Consider the following 16,831-nt stretch of genomic DNA (forward strand, 5'->3'; position numbering starts at 1 on the left):
TTATATTGATTTGTTTCCAAAAAAACACATCGAGATCACTGTCGCACGATTTACGAACAAATGATTCTTATGAACCGACTCTTTTAAGCGATTCAAAAACACAGCTCGACCGGTTCGATATGAATCAGATGTATATGAATCAGATGTATATGAACAGCTTCTGGTGTTTTGTCTTGCTGTGGGGAGCATGGCAGTAGAATGGGGCTGATCCTGGCAACCCAGTGTTGCTAGGCAGTGCTTTTTAGATATACATGAGAAAGACTGTGAAGGAAGATACCAGTTTTCTCAATTTTATTCTGTGGTTCCTTTGACCGTTTCATTGCAATGTTGTCTCGGCTCCAATAAAACACACCCTTAAAGGAATTATTCCAAACCTGTATGACTCACTTTTTTCCTGAGGAGCCTAAAAGGTGAAGAATGTTGGCTGCTGGTTTCGATAGTTAATGAAAGTGAATGGAGCTGTCAAGCTCCAAAATGATAAAACTCAATATTAACGTGGTCCATACTAATTACACACTACATTGCAAGTCTCCTGATACCTTTTTTAAAGCTTTTTTAAGTGAATAATGACTCAAGTTTGGGCCTGTTCAGACAGACAGACACACACACACACAGACAGACAGACAGACAGACAGACAGACAGACACACACACACACACACACACACACACACACACACACACACACACACACACACACACACACACACACAGACAGAGGTTGTAAAAAATCTAAAAATGTTTTTTTGTGTTCTTATCTCATGATCATTCTAACATGAACTGAAGGCAGCATCATACCTGAGACTGATTTTCTTTTGGTATCCATGGTGACTTTAGTGGACTGGTCTGGTCAGGGTTTGTTACTAATGGTCCGTGTCCTCATCCTGCACAAGACTGACACATTTTTCTAGACACATAATTCCAGCTCACCTGCTCTGAGGACATTTACTTGTATCAGCTGTGAGAGTCTCTGCAGTAAATAAAGGTAAAGCTGTCACTGGGGCGGTACCTTTTCAAAAGGTACATGTTTGTACCTAAAGGGTCCATTTTGGTACCTTAAAGGTACATATTAGTACTTAAAGTGTACATATTTGGATCTAATAGGTACAAAAGTGTACCTTTTGAAAAGGTACCGTCCCAGTGACCGCTTTTGTACCTTTTATTTCTGAGAGAGTGCAGCAGAGAGTAGCTGTTATTTCTGAGCCTGTTTTAACAGGAAATGTGTCTCACCACAGCATAACGCCTGAAAGCCAGAGTCAATTTTACCCCAAACGCACCCAATCATGATGCATTTCTAGATAGCAGCAGTGGACTGTAGATTAGTACTGTATTATGAGATTATGTGGACACTTTTGGCGCCTGGAGCTTGAATTTAGGATTTCCAATCAAAAGTTCTAGAATATATTTTTTGAAACTAAATGTTCTGATTCTGAGTTCTGATTAGATGTGTCATATTCAAACCCAATGTGAAAAAAAAAAAAAAAAAAACTTTACAGCTAAGTTAATGAACTATCCTCTGGTTTCACAGACAAGGTTTAAGCCTAGTTCTAGACTAAAGTGTGAGTCTGAGCTGTTTTAACTGAAAGAAACTTGCACTGACTGATTTTAAAATATATCATTGCCTGTGTTTTGTCTCAAGATGCACACCAGTAATGTTTTTTCTAAGGCATGTTAATAAAAATTACTTAAATTTCCTAATTGAATAATGGCCTAATCCTGGTTTAGTCTAAGCCCTATCTGTTAAACCGGGCCTAAATTACTTAGCAGAAGACCATTTGTTCTGATTATTATGATTAATAAATGTAGTATTTTTTGAACATCTGTGATATCAATACTTTTGGGATATCACTTTGATACAAGACTACTTTTGTGATCCTTTTTATGGAGCTTGATAGACATTGTCACATATACATAATATTTATGGATATTGAATATCGACTTTTTTTTTTTTTTTTTTTGCAATATGCAGGTAGTTGATCATAGAATTTTTGTTTTGTTTGTTTAAGTGTGGGTGTAGAATTGATTTATTTAAGGCTTAAAAAATGAAAACATAATATGAGTTGTTATATACATTAACTAAGCAATTTAATTAATTTCGGATCTTGATAATTAATATTAATATTTATGGGTATGGAGTATCAACTTTTTATTGGTCACAAAAATATACAATATCGTTGATCGTTTACGATTATTTTATGCTTAAGTGTGGATTAAGTGATATGTATAACTAAATGATTTGATTAAATCAATTTAAAAAAATGCATTGTTCTATTATATACATTAAGTTATTAATTAATTTAATTTTGAATTTTGGAGCTCGATAGACGTTAATGTATATGGTTATGGAATATTTTAATTTATGTTTCAGTGTGGATTAAGTGATATGCAGAACTGATTTTATTAAAGCTTTTAAAAACAATTAAAACATAATATGCATGGTTATATTACATACACTAATTTATAATTAATTTTGGCCCTTGTTTTGTTTAAATGTGGATTAAGTGATATGCAGAACTGATTTATCTTATTAAAGTGTTTTTTATTAAACAATTAAAACGTAATATGCATTATCATCTTTAAATAGTAACAAAAAAATGCAATATCAGAAGTAGATTGTTGTTATTTTAAGTGTCACTTAAGTGATACTGATTTATTTTATTAAAACGTTCAGTCAATTTAACAATTTTATGCATTAATTTATTGTTTCAATGTCAATAATTTATGCAAAGTAGTTTTGCGACCATTGTTTTCATTTCTCATTTTGCAATGACACGCTGTTTATTAAAAAGTTATGTAACAGATGAAACGCGTTTCTTTTATCTGTGAATGGCAGTGTTTGTTATTTTTTGGTTTGAAATGGCATGAGGTTGAGTAGATGACAGAATGTCATTTGTAGCTGAACTATCGCTTAATGAAAGCTGCTTATTTTGACAAGTGGAATGAATCCGGTGACGTTTTTAGAAATCGTAGACAATAGTGAGTCAAAACAATTATTTACGTTGCATTATTATAGTCATTTGAGCAGAGCTTCTGACTTTGCCTGCTGGAAGTGTCACGTCAAATAAAGCATGATGTTTGGAAGGCCAGATTTAGTTGTTCTGGAAGGCTGTGATGCATTCGTGTCTGTGGACAGTCTCAGCAGGCTAGTGGCAGTTGGTTTCAGTAATCTTGTGCAAGCTTATTGTTGGGTGAATGAAAAGCTCTGTCATTTCCGGTGCTGTTAACCATCTTCCCACAGAGCTGTCTGTGCGCCTGATCCCCTTCAGTCTGATGATCTCAAGACAGCAGATTTGAATGGCAGAATTTCCTCTTGTGGTCGGCTGAACGTCTGCACATGAACTCGAAAGGGCCACGTGAAACTCAGTCATTATGCTCTTGTGACAAGCCAGACTGAGTTTATTGGAAGTACCAGTGTAGTGGAACCATCTCTTTCTTACCTTTTTATAATCTGAAGAACCTTCTTTCGCCACAAAGAACCTTTTGTGAAACAGAAAGGTTCTTAAGATGTTAAAGGTTCTTTGTGGAACCATTTAGACAAAAAGGTTCTTCTATGGCATCGTGAAGCACCTTTATTTTTAAGAGTGTACACAGTATCTTTTAAGTATATAGAGTGCATTAATTCCCGTCCACTTTTTCAGCTGTGTTGGTTGTGGAATTTTTTTTTTCCATTCATTTTTCCCATAGGGATTTTAAAAAGTCTTTGTTAAAGCATCAAGCTAACCAGAGGTGAATCACAACATTGCAAACTTTTATTTCAAGCAAAAAAGTATCTAGAAATTGGACAAAAAAGACAAAGGTACTAGATTATGAAGTTAGATTTCTTTAGAGTGTGGGTCTAAATTGACAGAAAAAAAAAAAAAAAAAAACCCTGGTGAAAAGAGGTGCCGCAGCAATGTATGAACTTTGAATCATGTAAATGTTTTCAGACCCCACAAATAAAATTATGAATTTGTAAAAGGCCGGGCTGTCTTAAAGGGAGTTGCTAATATGAAATATCACTGTTAAGACCGTTTTAAATTTGCTTGTTGGCCAGTTGCAGATCCTACCTATTTAGGTATTATATGTCAGCATAAGGCTGGTTGAAAGCAGTAATTAAAATTACAAGGAATTTAATGATTATTTTGATTCTAGTTTATTAATGATTCTTTTTATACTTATGAAGAAGCCCATACGTTGTCAATTCACTTTAAAATGGTCATAATAAAAGGAATTGCTTGTCAGTAATTACTTGCTGTTAGTAATTGAGTTGTTAGATTGATTTTAATATGGTTCATATTTCACCCCAAAATCAACAGAATCATTTAAGACATTGGAAAGTAAGTAAAGCCTATTTGTAGGACCATTTAATTTTTTTTGTATTGGTTTATTTATTAATTTATAACTAATTTATTAATAATAACTAAGCAGCACATTTCCCCTCAAATTCTGATTGCATATTGATTGCCCTTTACTGTAGAACAGCGCTTTTTCCTTTTTTATGATGTGTAAATACTAAATATTTTTTACATAATGATGTTAATATTTTGTAGTATTTAAAATTAGTACTATACTCATATTAAAGTATTTTGAGTAGTTTATATTGGCTGCAAAATTATTGGATGTCTAATATTAAAACTGTGGAATATTAAATTAAATCAGACAACCGGAAATCTCTTACTGATACATATTTGAACATTTACAACATTTGGTTTGATGTTAACAGGAAACTCAACGGCTTTCAAATACCTGAACTCCCTTCCTGAGTAAATCTGATTATGTTGACTCAGAGCGAAAATATTGGCTCTGTAATTCCCATCTTTCCAGCGGTGAGGTTTTGGAGCTCCCACTGGGATGTGCAACCGTGAAATGTGTCTAAAGTCATGCAGAAGATCTGAGCGCCGCTGTCAGTGTGTAATGGAGACTGCATCCATCAGAAGCTCTCTTTACAAGATTTACCACCTCAGATATACTCCGTATCTCAGCACGCACACACACATACTCACTCACTCACATTCACGCTTGTGTGGCCGGAGATTGGAAGCAGATCAGGGTCAGTAAGAGATTAAGAAAGTGATTTTGTAAGGAAGCAGTTTGAAATTGATGGACATTTAAACTTCTTGTGATTAAGTGATGTTATGAGAGGACTGGGGGATGTATTGAGCATTGATGAGCAGCGATGTTGTGAATATCCTGATTTTAATGTGCTTTTAATTTGGCCATTTAGTTGGGTCATTAGACAAGTTTCATGATCATTTCTTTATCTCGTGACTCTTTATCTCGTTTTGATCATTTCTGTGAATCTGTTCAAATTGTCCGTTTCAGTGAATTAATTCTGATTCACTCTGATTCAGTGATTCATTTGCAGCATCACACAAAGACGTTAATAGCACTTGTTGCATTTTTCAGATAATTTAGTTATATATATAAACAATAGGCTAATGTTTGGGGTCAGTAAGCTTTATTTTTTTTTTAAAGAAATTAATACTTTTATTCACTAAGGATGCATTAAATTGATCAAAAGTGACAGTAAAGATATTTATAATGTTAAAAAGATTTATATTTCAAATTAATTATATTCTTTTGAATCCTGAAAAAAATTATATGTCACTATTTCCACAAAAACATGAAGCAGCTGTTTTCAACATTGATAATAATCAGCAAATTAGCATATTATAATGATTTCTGAAGGATCATGTTACACTGAAGACTAAAGTAATGATGCTGAAAAATCAGCCTTGTATCACCGAAATAAATTACCTTATAAAATATATTCAAATAGAAAACAATATTTTTATATATATATATATATATTATTATTTTTTTTTTTTTACTGTTTTTTTTTAATCAAATAAATGCAGCCTTGGTGAGCATAAAAGACTTCTTTCAGAAACATGAAAAATCTCACAGACCCCAAACGTCTAAACAGTATATACAATTTTGCTAAAATATTACTGTTTAATGTTATGTATCTATATGTTGTGTGAATATGAATGAACATTATTTAAATATTATTCTTCATAGTGTTCATACTAAGAAAACAGTGTAGACAACATGCATTTCATTATTTATAATTATTATGACTATTTGGTTAGAATGATTGTTTGTTTTATGGAAAATAATGACCTTTTTCAGAGCAAATACATAAATACTGAGATTGAATGTTGCCAGAAGGCTGAAAATACTGTGATATAATTGTTTTATCTATATTGTTCAGTCCTCTGCATGACTAATGATTTGTCAGCATCTCTTAATAGCCACAAGTGTATTTGCCAATGTGTAGTTTATAAAATGAAGACGCAGCAGGTCTTTCACAATCCTCAGAGAGCCTGTTGATTGTGTCCTTTTGCAACCTGTAGATGTGTGTGTGTGTGTATGTGTAACCTGAGGCTAAATACAGCAGTGCCGAGCCCTTCAAATCTCTTTAAAGCTTGATGTTATTTATGGGGTCTCACGACACACACACACACACACACCTTGTCTCCGCTGATCCTCTTGGCTTCATCCTCATCACAATTACCTTTTAAAGTATAATTTGCATATACATATTCAAAGTCATGGACTCAAAGAAAGTTCTTGTGTGTGTGTGTGTGTATCAGGCTGTGTCAGGCTGAGATCTCTCTTCTCCTCCTCCTCTGCAGCTCTGTCATCTCTTGTTTTATCTCCTGACTGAACAATGCCTCCTATTCTGCCATTCCCATCTCTCCCCCGTCCCAGACGGCATGATCTGTGCTACTTGAGTTCACACAGATCTGTCCCAGCAACCTCTGTGTTTCTCAGTAGAGCGTAACGCTCCAGTCTCATTCATTTTCTCTACAGAGAAATGGATTTTAACAATAACAACCTTGCATAAGGTCATGTGATGATACTGTAGAATCCACAAGTCTGTATGTTTTTTGTTAACATGTTTAATTGCCAAATCTTATCAAAATGTCTTTTTTTTTTTTGCATTGTAGTTAGTGTTGTTTTGTATTGTATTAGCAGTAGCCTCTTGAGTTGTGCAGTACTACAGAAATCTCTCATGGCTGTTTCTGCTGATAAATGCAGTGGTCATGTGATGTTGACGGGTCTGGACTGAGTCAGCAGTCATCAGCACTAATGTGAATCTAATACTGCGTCAATGAGCACCTACACATCAGTCTGTGTGAGAGGGTGACACTCGTCGAGAAAATGTCCGGCCTCAAATCAACAGAATAAATTAAGAAATTAGAAATAAAGTGAGGCTTTTTCATTTGACTTACAATTTTTTTTTGGACAATTAAGCATGTTTCCTCAAATTTTATTAAACTCGAAAAAATTGTAGCGCTCCAAACAGGAAAAAAGTCCTGGTACTGCAGGTCCTTGTACTACAGGTGCGTAGGGCCAATGGTATACTTGAGAATGAGCAAAAAGGATGGCTAACCGCACACTGATCCACTCAAGACTGGAAACATTTTTTTAAATTTTATAATTTGCATCGTGCAAAAAGTGCCAAGTGCATGTGAGTTAAAAAGAGCTAGACACCAGCAAGCAAACGTTTCAGCACATTTCTACCTTCAGCACTGTATCTAAATATCTAAATATAAAAATATCTTCAGCACTGAAGATAGCAATGTGCTGAAACATTTTCTTTCTGGTTTCTAGCTGTTTTTAACTCGCATGCACTTGGCACTTTTTGCACGATGCAAATTATAAAATAAAATGTTTTTGTAGACTTTTCCAGTCTTGAGTGGATCAGTGTGCAGTTAGCCATCCTTTTTGCTCATCCTCAAATTTTATTGCCATAATGTATCTAAATATTTGTACTTTGTAAAAAAAAAATAGTGCTTAAATTGAGTAATTCTGGATAGTGATTCTATTTACTGTAAAACTATAAAGTTTACTATTTATGATGTGTAATTATGATTTGTAAAAAAAAAAAAAATCTGCATTTGAGAAAATGCTTTTTACTTAATTTTTGTGAAAATAATGTCACAATAATAATATCTTAATAGGCTACTTAATAAATAAATAAATAATAATATCTTAAAATAAATAATTTGCACTAAATAACACTTATTTATTTTGGTTTATAAATATTATTTTTGGTATTTTATATTATTAATGTTTTATATATAGTTAATTAATCTGGACTAAATCACATTTTACAATTTCTTTATTTTGATGTATAAATATTATTTAAATTATAATAATAATTATTTTATATTATTAGTATTTTTAATATATTTAACATGATTTAAAAATATTTTGCATTTGAATAGAGAATGGTTAATTGTTTTGAAGATAATGTCACAATAATAATAAAAATCTTAATGCTCCTAAAATATACTTAGTTTTACTATTTTTTTCGCTTAGTTTTATGTATTTTTTAAAAATAATAATAATAATCATATTTTTATGCATTTAATATAATTTTAAGTAAATCTGCATTTGAATAGGAAATGTGCTTAGTTGTCATGAAAATGTCACAGTAATAATAATAAAATGGTCCATGCTCATTTTAAATATTTTAAATAGAATTGCAACATTTTTCTTTCTTTCTTTCTTTCTTTCTTTCTTTCTTTCTTTCTTTCTTTGTCTTTCTTTCTTTCTTTCTTTGTCTTTCTTTGTCTTTCTTTGTTTTTCTTTCTTTCTTTTAATGAAATGTGACCTGGACATTTTCTTGGCAGGTTTTGTGAAGGCAGGACACTCTGACTGGTGTTGGTGATTTGAAGGGTTAATCTTCTGATTCTGGTGGGTTTGGATTGTAGCTTTTTGGTTGTATTATTTGTGTGAGTGGGAGATTTTGTGTGTGTGTGTGTGTGTTGAGTTGAGTTGAACATTTTTTGTGCTTGTGTACAGTGAGTGGGAGATTGTTTTAGGGCTCATAGACAATAACACTATTCTCTAGCAGTTGCTGTAGTACCACACATAATTTGCTCTCAAAATTCAGAGTTTCTCTATCATCACAAAATTATAATTACATTTTAGGATGCTTTGATGCTTACTTGCCTAATAAGTGATCAAGTAATATGAGTTTTATAATAGACGATGCTGACAGAGAACTAGAATGTTATATTGACCATTAAGAATCCAGGATCAGACATATCCATTTCATAATACACATTAGCACTTGTGCATCTGACTGTGTTTGGGTAATCATATTCCCTTCATTTCCATCTATTTGTTGTTCAAAGAAAATTCTCCTTTCTTTGAAAAGCAAAACTGTTAGATTTAGATTTAAAGGCGCTTACATTGAACGTAAATGAGGCCAATCTGTAAAAAATACCCACTGTTTCAATAGTAAAGCCACAATATGTAAAATATATGTTAACATGATTTTAAGGTGAAAAAATCGCTTACTAACCATTTTTTGTAAAGTTTTATCCACTTTTACAACTTTGTTGCCATAATAGCAGAACAAAAACTCTTAGACTGTAAAAAAGTAACGGAGGAATAAATTAGGTTCGACCGATTTATCGGTTTAGCCAATTAATCGGCACCAATAGCGCCATTTTGGAGAGTATCATATACATAAACAATGTATGCTGTTCTGTGTCGGCAGCACCGTACACGGATACATTGTTTACGTTATTTACGCTTTGATCTGAATGTAAACAACGTATCCGCGTACATACATTGCATACATTGTTTACGTATGTGATACTCTCCAAAATGGTGCCAGGATGATGCGGAGGAGACAAATGGTTGAAAAAAGTTGTTATTTTTGTTTTCTTTGTGCACAAAAAGTATTCTCGTAGCTTTGTAAAAATACAGTTGAACCCCTGATGTCACATGGATTATTTTAATGATGTCTTTGCTATGTTTTTGAGCCTTGATCGTGTTAGGATCCTTGCTGTCTATGGGAGGGTCAGAGTGCTCTTGGAATTCATTAAAAAAATATCTTATCGAGCCGACATACTGCGCCATTGCGCTTCGGGCATCCCGATCTCACCCACTTCATTTCCTATCAACCTATACTGTCCTATCTAAATGAAGGTATGAAACCACATAAATAAATCTAAAAATAAAAAAAAAATCTTAATTTGTGTTCCGAAGATGAACAAAGGTCTTACGTATTTGGAACGACATGAGGGTGAGTAATTAATGACAGAATTTTCATTTTTGGGTGAACTATCCCTTTAAAGTTTCTTCTGTTAACATTAGTTAATAAACTATGAGCTTTAATTATCAATATAATAATTATTCATTTAAAAAGTATGGTTCAGTTCATTTTTTTTTTTTTTAAATAGTAAAGCACTATTTTAGTTTTAATTCAGTTTTCATTTTAAAAACTATCGGTTGATTAATCGGTATCGGCCAGTGTGGTCCAACCTAGTTATCGGTATTGTAAAATCTGTCTACCTCTAGAATAAATGTATAATATGTAAGTGTTTTTATTCAATTAAAAACTTTTTATTTTTGCCTTTAAATCCTCCACATATTGGCCCCATTTACTTACACAGTTAGTGCCTCACTGTAACTGCCATTTTTTATTTATTTATTTTTTTTTTAAAGAAAATGAGGTTTGAATCAAAATAATTTACCATGGTAATGAACATTATGCTGCAGATTGAGCATATTGAGTTCATATTGAACCCCAAAATATTCCTTTACTCGCTTAAAGCATGCCTAAACTAATAAAAAATAAAATAGCTAATAAAACTAATAAAATAAACTTAAACTAAAAAAAAAAAAAAATGGTGTAGAATTTACTTTGAAACAATTATTTTCACAAATTAGAAATTGTGAAACTAGTCAAACTACATTGTAATACATTCAATTAAATGTGAAAAAATGTGAAATAAGACTAAAATAGTATTATGTACTCCAGTAATCTTAGTTTTATTTCCAACTTTGAAAAATCATCTTTAGTATTTTAGTAGTCAGATTTGTGTAGAAGCGTGTAATTTTTGCACCAAGTGTCACATTGTAAATATAATAACTGGTGAATTTTCACACAGGTTTACCAAACAATCCTTCAGGGCGTATAAATCTCTTTTTACAGTCTGGAGCATGTCTCCATCTAAGTGCTATTTTCAGCTGTCGTTCAGGAGACGGCGGATCTGCGTTTGGAAAACCTGAGCTCACGCAGCGAGAGCTGTAATCAGAGTGAACCTCAGACAGTCAGGATGTTGATTCAGCAGCTCTGTGACTGACATTGAGGCTGTATCCTCAAGAAGCCGCTGGTGGTGCTTTATGGACGGTTCGGCGGAGACCGTAGGGAACATGATTACAGGTCAGTGATTACAGTGTCATCTGAGACGCTCACAGGAAACTGACTCGGAGCTTTATGTAAACATCGGCCTTGAATGAAATGACTCGTCTGTGCATTCGAGAAATGGCCTGACCTTGGAAATGAGAAATTTAATGTTTGGGGTGTGGAAGCAGAGAACATAATGGCTCTGTTTCAAAACCTAGTGAGCTGCCTATGTAGGGAGCATTTTAATGCATTGTAGACAAAGGCTGTTCCTTCTAATATGCCTTCTTCTGGCCAAAACACATACATAAATATAAAGGTCTTCACAACAACCCGTCAAAATAAAGTTTGAATTTTGACAGAAATATATTACTATTGTACAGTAGAATGTACTTCTCAAAGTAATAATAATGATAATATATGCATAAAATGTAATGACAATAAAGTTTTAAATAATAAAGTGTTATTTTTTTCAAGGAATATTACACAGTTGTTCTTCCATGTTTTAATTCGAACAGTAGGCCTCTGTTGTGTTTTTTTTTTTTTTTTTGGCAAAACATAAAAGGAACGGATACATTTTCATTTTATTACATTTTAAAAGATTAATTAAATTAATTTTTTATGCCTTCATTTGCTAACCAACATTTTTGATTAATAAATTAGTATGAAATCGTAAATCCAGAACAATTAACACACAATTTCTAAAATAAATGCATACATGCATGCATACATAAAATGCAAATGTTAATAAATTATTTCATTATTTATGTTTTATGAATTCAATTGATTGGACACATTTTTTTTTTTTATTCATTATAATTGAATTAAACTCTTAAAATTATCCATAAAAAAGGATCTATAAAAATTAAAAAACAGAATTTAGGATACCGTAAAATGTGTGAGGAATGGACCAAAACTTTAACAAAAATTATTAAACATTTTGATGCATAAGATGCGATTTCATGTTTTCCTTTGTCTTTGGAGTGTTACAAGCTGTTTGTGCATATATAAGATCTGTAAAGTTGCAAAGATTAAAGTCTCAAACCCAAAGAGATATTCTTTATAAAAGTTAAGACTTTGCCACGCCCTCCTAAAATGGCTCATTCAAACACGCCCCCACATGTCTACATCACAGTGTGGGGAGATTTGCATAACACCGTTCAAATGTACATGCAATGAAAGAAGGCGTAACTTTTATTCTTGCTTGTTGTTGTTGCCGCCGCCATGTCCTGGAGACGCTGTGTTTTGTTGCGAAAGCGAAACTACTTTGTTTGGGCTTCCAAATGAGTACACAACTAGAAATCAGTGGTTAAGTTATATTTACAACACTGTTCCAGAACAGTACAATGAAAATATTCGAGTGTGTGCAGCGCATTTTACGGAGGACTATTTAGAGAGTAGCCTACAATGTGAACACTATAAAGTGGGGCAATTCCAACGTCGCAAGGACAGTCTGGTGCTTCTGACTCACAGCCTGTAAGTACGTTTCGATATTTAAAGAATTTGCTACTGACTATTCAAACTTGAGTTTTGAGCATTGTAGAGTAGTGTTTGTCATTTCTCCGGTCACAAATGCAGACATGGTGTTATGTTTACGTGGTGCGGTGCAACGCTTAAAAAGACCGTATGAGTCATTATAATCAGTAATTATGTCCTCACTCAATGCAACAAATGCCTCGTTTATAATGGGTTTTATTGTTTTAGTCTCGTCACACCGGGAGACGGCATCACACACAACATGGTAAGGGGCGTAACATTTCCGTCACACGCTTGAGGTATTCGGCCAATCACAGCACACTGGATAGCTGGCCAATCAGGGCACACCTCGCTTCTCAGAATGATGAGCTTTGTAAAAATCGACGCGTTTCAGAAAGGCGGAGCAACAATAATGTACAGTACATGGAAAATAAGGTTTTTTGAACCTCGAACCACGTAAACACATTGCAATACACCAAATAATGTTCTTTTTAGCAACATCATATGATTGCTTTAATTAAAATGAAGCTGAAATAAAATATAAATATTAGATGAAAATTGTTTTTTACATTTTTTAATTTAATTTATCTGAAATACAATAAGGTTTAGGTTGAAGTATTAATATACTAATATAGTACTATAATATAATGTAGTACTAAATAAAAATAAAGCTAAATAGAAATTTAATAAAAATCCAAAAACCACATAACAAAATGACCAAAACTTGAATCTAAAAATAAATTCTAATTCATAATTAATCAATACTATAAATAATAAATACCTTATAAAATTATGCTGCTAAAATCTATTCTTAAAATGCTTTTGGGAAATGCAGCCCTGAACAATTTGTTCACAAATCAGACATTGCGTTCCCAGTGCAACCTGATTTGAATTGTCTATTGGGTGTGCCGACTGAGCCTGAGATGCTCCCGCTAACAACAGCTCCAGCAAACCCCTCATTTAGAGGCCCAAATCCAATCTAGTGAACGGGACACGAGGAGTTTTCCTAGAGAGATGTGGAATAGCTCCTGGGTTTCTCCAGGGTTTCTGTGACTGACAGCTGGGGGAAAAGCCTCTGATCGCTGGGCTTTCCGCTGGTTTCATCAGCTAGATCCTGCTGAACGTGGACTCGCTCGTGATTTACCTGCACGCTGACGAGCGGCTTCATTCTGCCAGCTATAAAACAAACCGAAAGGGGCTAGTGCAGACATATTTCAGATGACATGTTTTTAAACCACCTTTATTTGGTTTTGGCACATAATGATATAACTAACAGATACAGACAAAGCAGAAAAAGTGGGTGTTTTCTTCTTCTTTTGACTTCCAGTTAAGCAACAGCACTCTTCGTGCCAAGAGTGTAAGAGATGCAGTCATATTGTATTGATTATTTGATAGCACTACATTAACACCAGAGATAGCTGCCAACTGGATTGGAGTTTAATGGCCTTCCTGAGATGCCTGACAATGACTGATAAATTGGGAGGCAGTAATTAGAAATGTTAGGACACTTCCAGAAGGTGTGCCAAGCAAGCAGCTGTTTGTCCACATCGATCGCAGCCTGGCTTTCGTTTGGATGGTGAAGACTATGTAGCATCTCAAATTCTAAAGTTTGTGTCTTTGCGTCTCATCTCACCAAAATCCGAGATATCTGTTCCTAAATCTTCCTGCTAAGGGCCAGATTTATTAAACAGGGCAAATTAGCGTTAGAGCGCAATTCCATAAAAGTGCTGATGGGAGGAGAAATTCTGTGGGTGATTTACTAACAATCCACACATTAAAGAACACAGATGTAACCATATAATTTCCATAATGACCAGTGCAATATACCAAGAGCTTTAAGACATGCTTTTTTTGGGGCGTTAAATAATGACGCAAATACCAGTATTTTGACAAGCGCAAACGTTAGTAAATTGTGTTGCGTGATTCATTTTAATACTCTTCTCCCATAAATTTTGCGTCTGAAAGGGAAACTTTTACAAATGCATATTCAATAAGGTCAGGCGCAAAAAATAACCGTCCACGCCTTTTCAGTCCACGCTAATTCTTCACTGTGCATCTTTAGTAAATCCTGACAGTACTAACGGCAAAAAACGCTGTTCGTAAATCTGGACCTAAATCTTTCTCAGGTGTTCTAGAATTGAATTATATTCCAACATATTGGGAATATTTTAAGTATATCCAGTGTTATTCCTTTTAAAGAGAATTATGATGTTGTTTGCTCAAGTCCATTGAAGCAGGGTTATTGTTAACAAAAACAAACCATAAAAAACACGATCATTAGTTGAAATAAAATAAACCTTAACTAAAATAAAATAAAATAAAAAAAACTATTAAATTAACTAATACCAAATAAACTAAAAATTTATAAATTAACATTTTTAAATAATTATAATTCTTAATTAAAAAAAAATACATATTTTAAACTTTCGAGTGGTAGTGTTTCATGATTTCCATAAAAATATAAACTGTTTTTAGCACTGATAATAATCAGAAATGTTTCTTGAGCAGCAAATCAGCTTTGATCACAGGAATAAATTACATTTTTAAATATATTCAAATAGAAAACTGTTATTTTAAATTGTAATTGTATTCATAATATTACTGTATATTTGATCAACTAAATGCAGTCTTCTTTCAATAACATTTAAAATATTTATTTCAAACTTTTATCTGTACTTATATTTGAACATACTTGTTTTAGAAATTCAATTGAATATAATTCAAAACTAAGAGTATATAATTCAATCTAGAATAAAGTCACATGTTCTGACCTGTTTTGAGCAGAGGTCTTGGATTATTTTGTGATAATGAGCGGCTGATAACGTAACTCGAGCACTGTCTGTGGTTTCAGTGTCTAACATCAGCTGCTGGTTTGAGGATGGGAGTGAAATTCTTGTGTAGATGTTATCTAGTTCCACCAGTATTTACACCCTGCACAGATACAGTAACTGCATCTGACATACTTGCTCTTCAGCTGTTTCAGAGCATTTCTTTGAAACCGCAGCATTGCAGGCTACAAACTGCATAAGTTACAGTAAACTACAGTCAAGCTACTCGTTTGAAAGTAGTAGTTCACTAAACTGAAGAAATAGCAAATTACACCAAAATGAGGGGCAATATATTTTTATGTATATATATTAAAAAAAAGAAACGTGAAATTTACAAAGTATATTTAAATTTATTTTTAAATAGTACATACAATTTTTTTTTTAAATATTAAAAAGCGCATATTTATTTATTTAATATTACAATTAAATGGCACATTTTTGTTTATTTAAATTTGAGATTCAAATTTATTCACTGAACGGTTTTAGCCAAATCACAAAAATGAAATGGTTTCTGAAAAACGTATGACATCTAATAATGTTTTTGCTATTGATGGAATGCGAAACCCGACTAATAACACACTCTTTAGGAAACTTAAAAGGCCAAATGAAAAGTGCTTTTTAAATCATTGTAAATATTTCCCAAGATACCCTTGCTGTAGTGTTCATGTGAAACATTTCACTCTCGTTCCTCTGATGTGTTTGCGGTTCATCCGACCGCTGTGTATTAATGATCGTGTTGGGTATGAGGGAATATTTGAGATGATGCTTTATGAAATATTAGTCAGTTACTCTAGCAGATGCATCCAAACACAAACGTACAGCGGATCTTGGGCCGATATTCCCTTTGAAGGTTGTTTATGAGTGGAGCCGTAAACATGGCAGACTTGATTTCTTTAATCTCACTTCTGTTTCCTCTCTACTCCACCCGTCAAGTTTCTCTTTCTCCACTTCATCTCTCGCTCCTCGCTCTCTCTGCCTCTTCTCTTTCCTATCAACGGTTTGAAGGTTTCTACCCTGTTTATTTAATTTAACTATGACATATCACTGCTGTCCTGTCCCGCTCTGAATATCACAGCACTGGTTAGTTTTATTTAGAGCTCTGGCAGTCTGTTGATTTAAAATAAAATAAAATAAATAAATAAATAATAATATAAAATAAATATACATATATACAGTCATGGCCAAAAATATCGGCACCCTTGGTAAATATGATCAAAGAAGGCTGTGAAAATTAATCTGCATTGTTAATCCTTTTGATCTTTTATTTAAAAAAACCCCACAAAAATCTAACCTTTCATTGGATAATAACAATTTAAAATGGGGGGGGGAAATATCATTATGAAATAAGTGTTTTTCTCTAATACACATTGGCCACAATTAACGGCACCCTTTTA

General features: G+C 33.3%; 1 protein-coding gene across 1 annotated transcript in view; it reads left to right on the forward strand.

The window, feature by feature from the left end:
- The window catches only part of ldlrap1b (low density lipoprotein receptor adaptor protein 1b), a 52,855-nt gene that overhangs the window by 549 nt on the left and 35,475 nt on the right, over positions 1–16,831 (forward strand). The window lies entirely within an intron of this gene.

The sequence above is a fragment of the Onychostoma macrolepis genome, chromosome 13 (assembly GCF_012432095.1).
Source record: "Onychostoma macrolepis isolate SWU-2019 chromosome 13, ASM1243209v1, whole genome shotgun sequence".
In the NCBI taxonomy this organism is placed as follows: domain Eukaryota; kingdom Metazoa; phylum Chordata; class Actinopteri; order Cypriniformes; family Cyprinidae; genus Onychostoma; species Onychostoma macrolepis.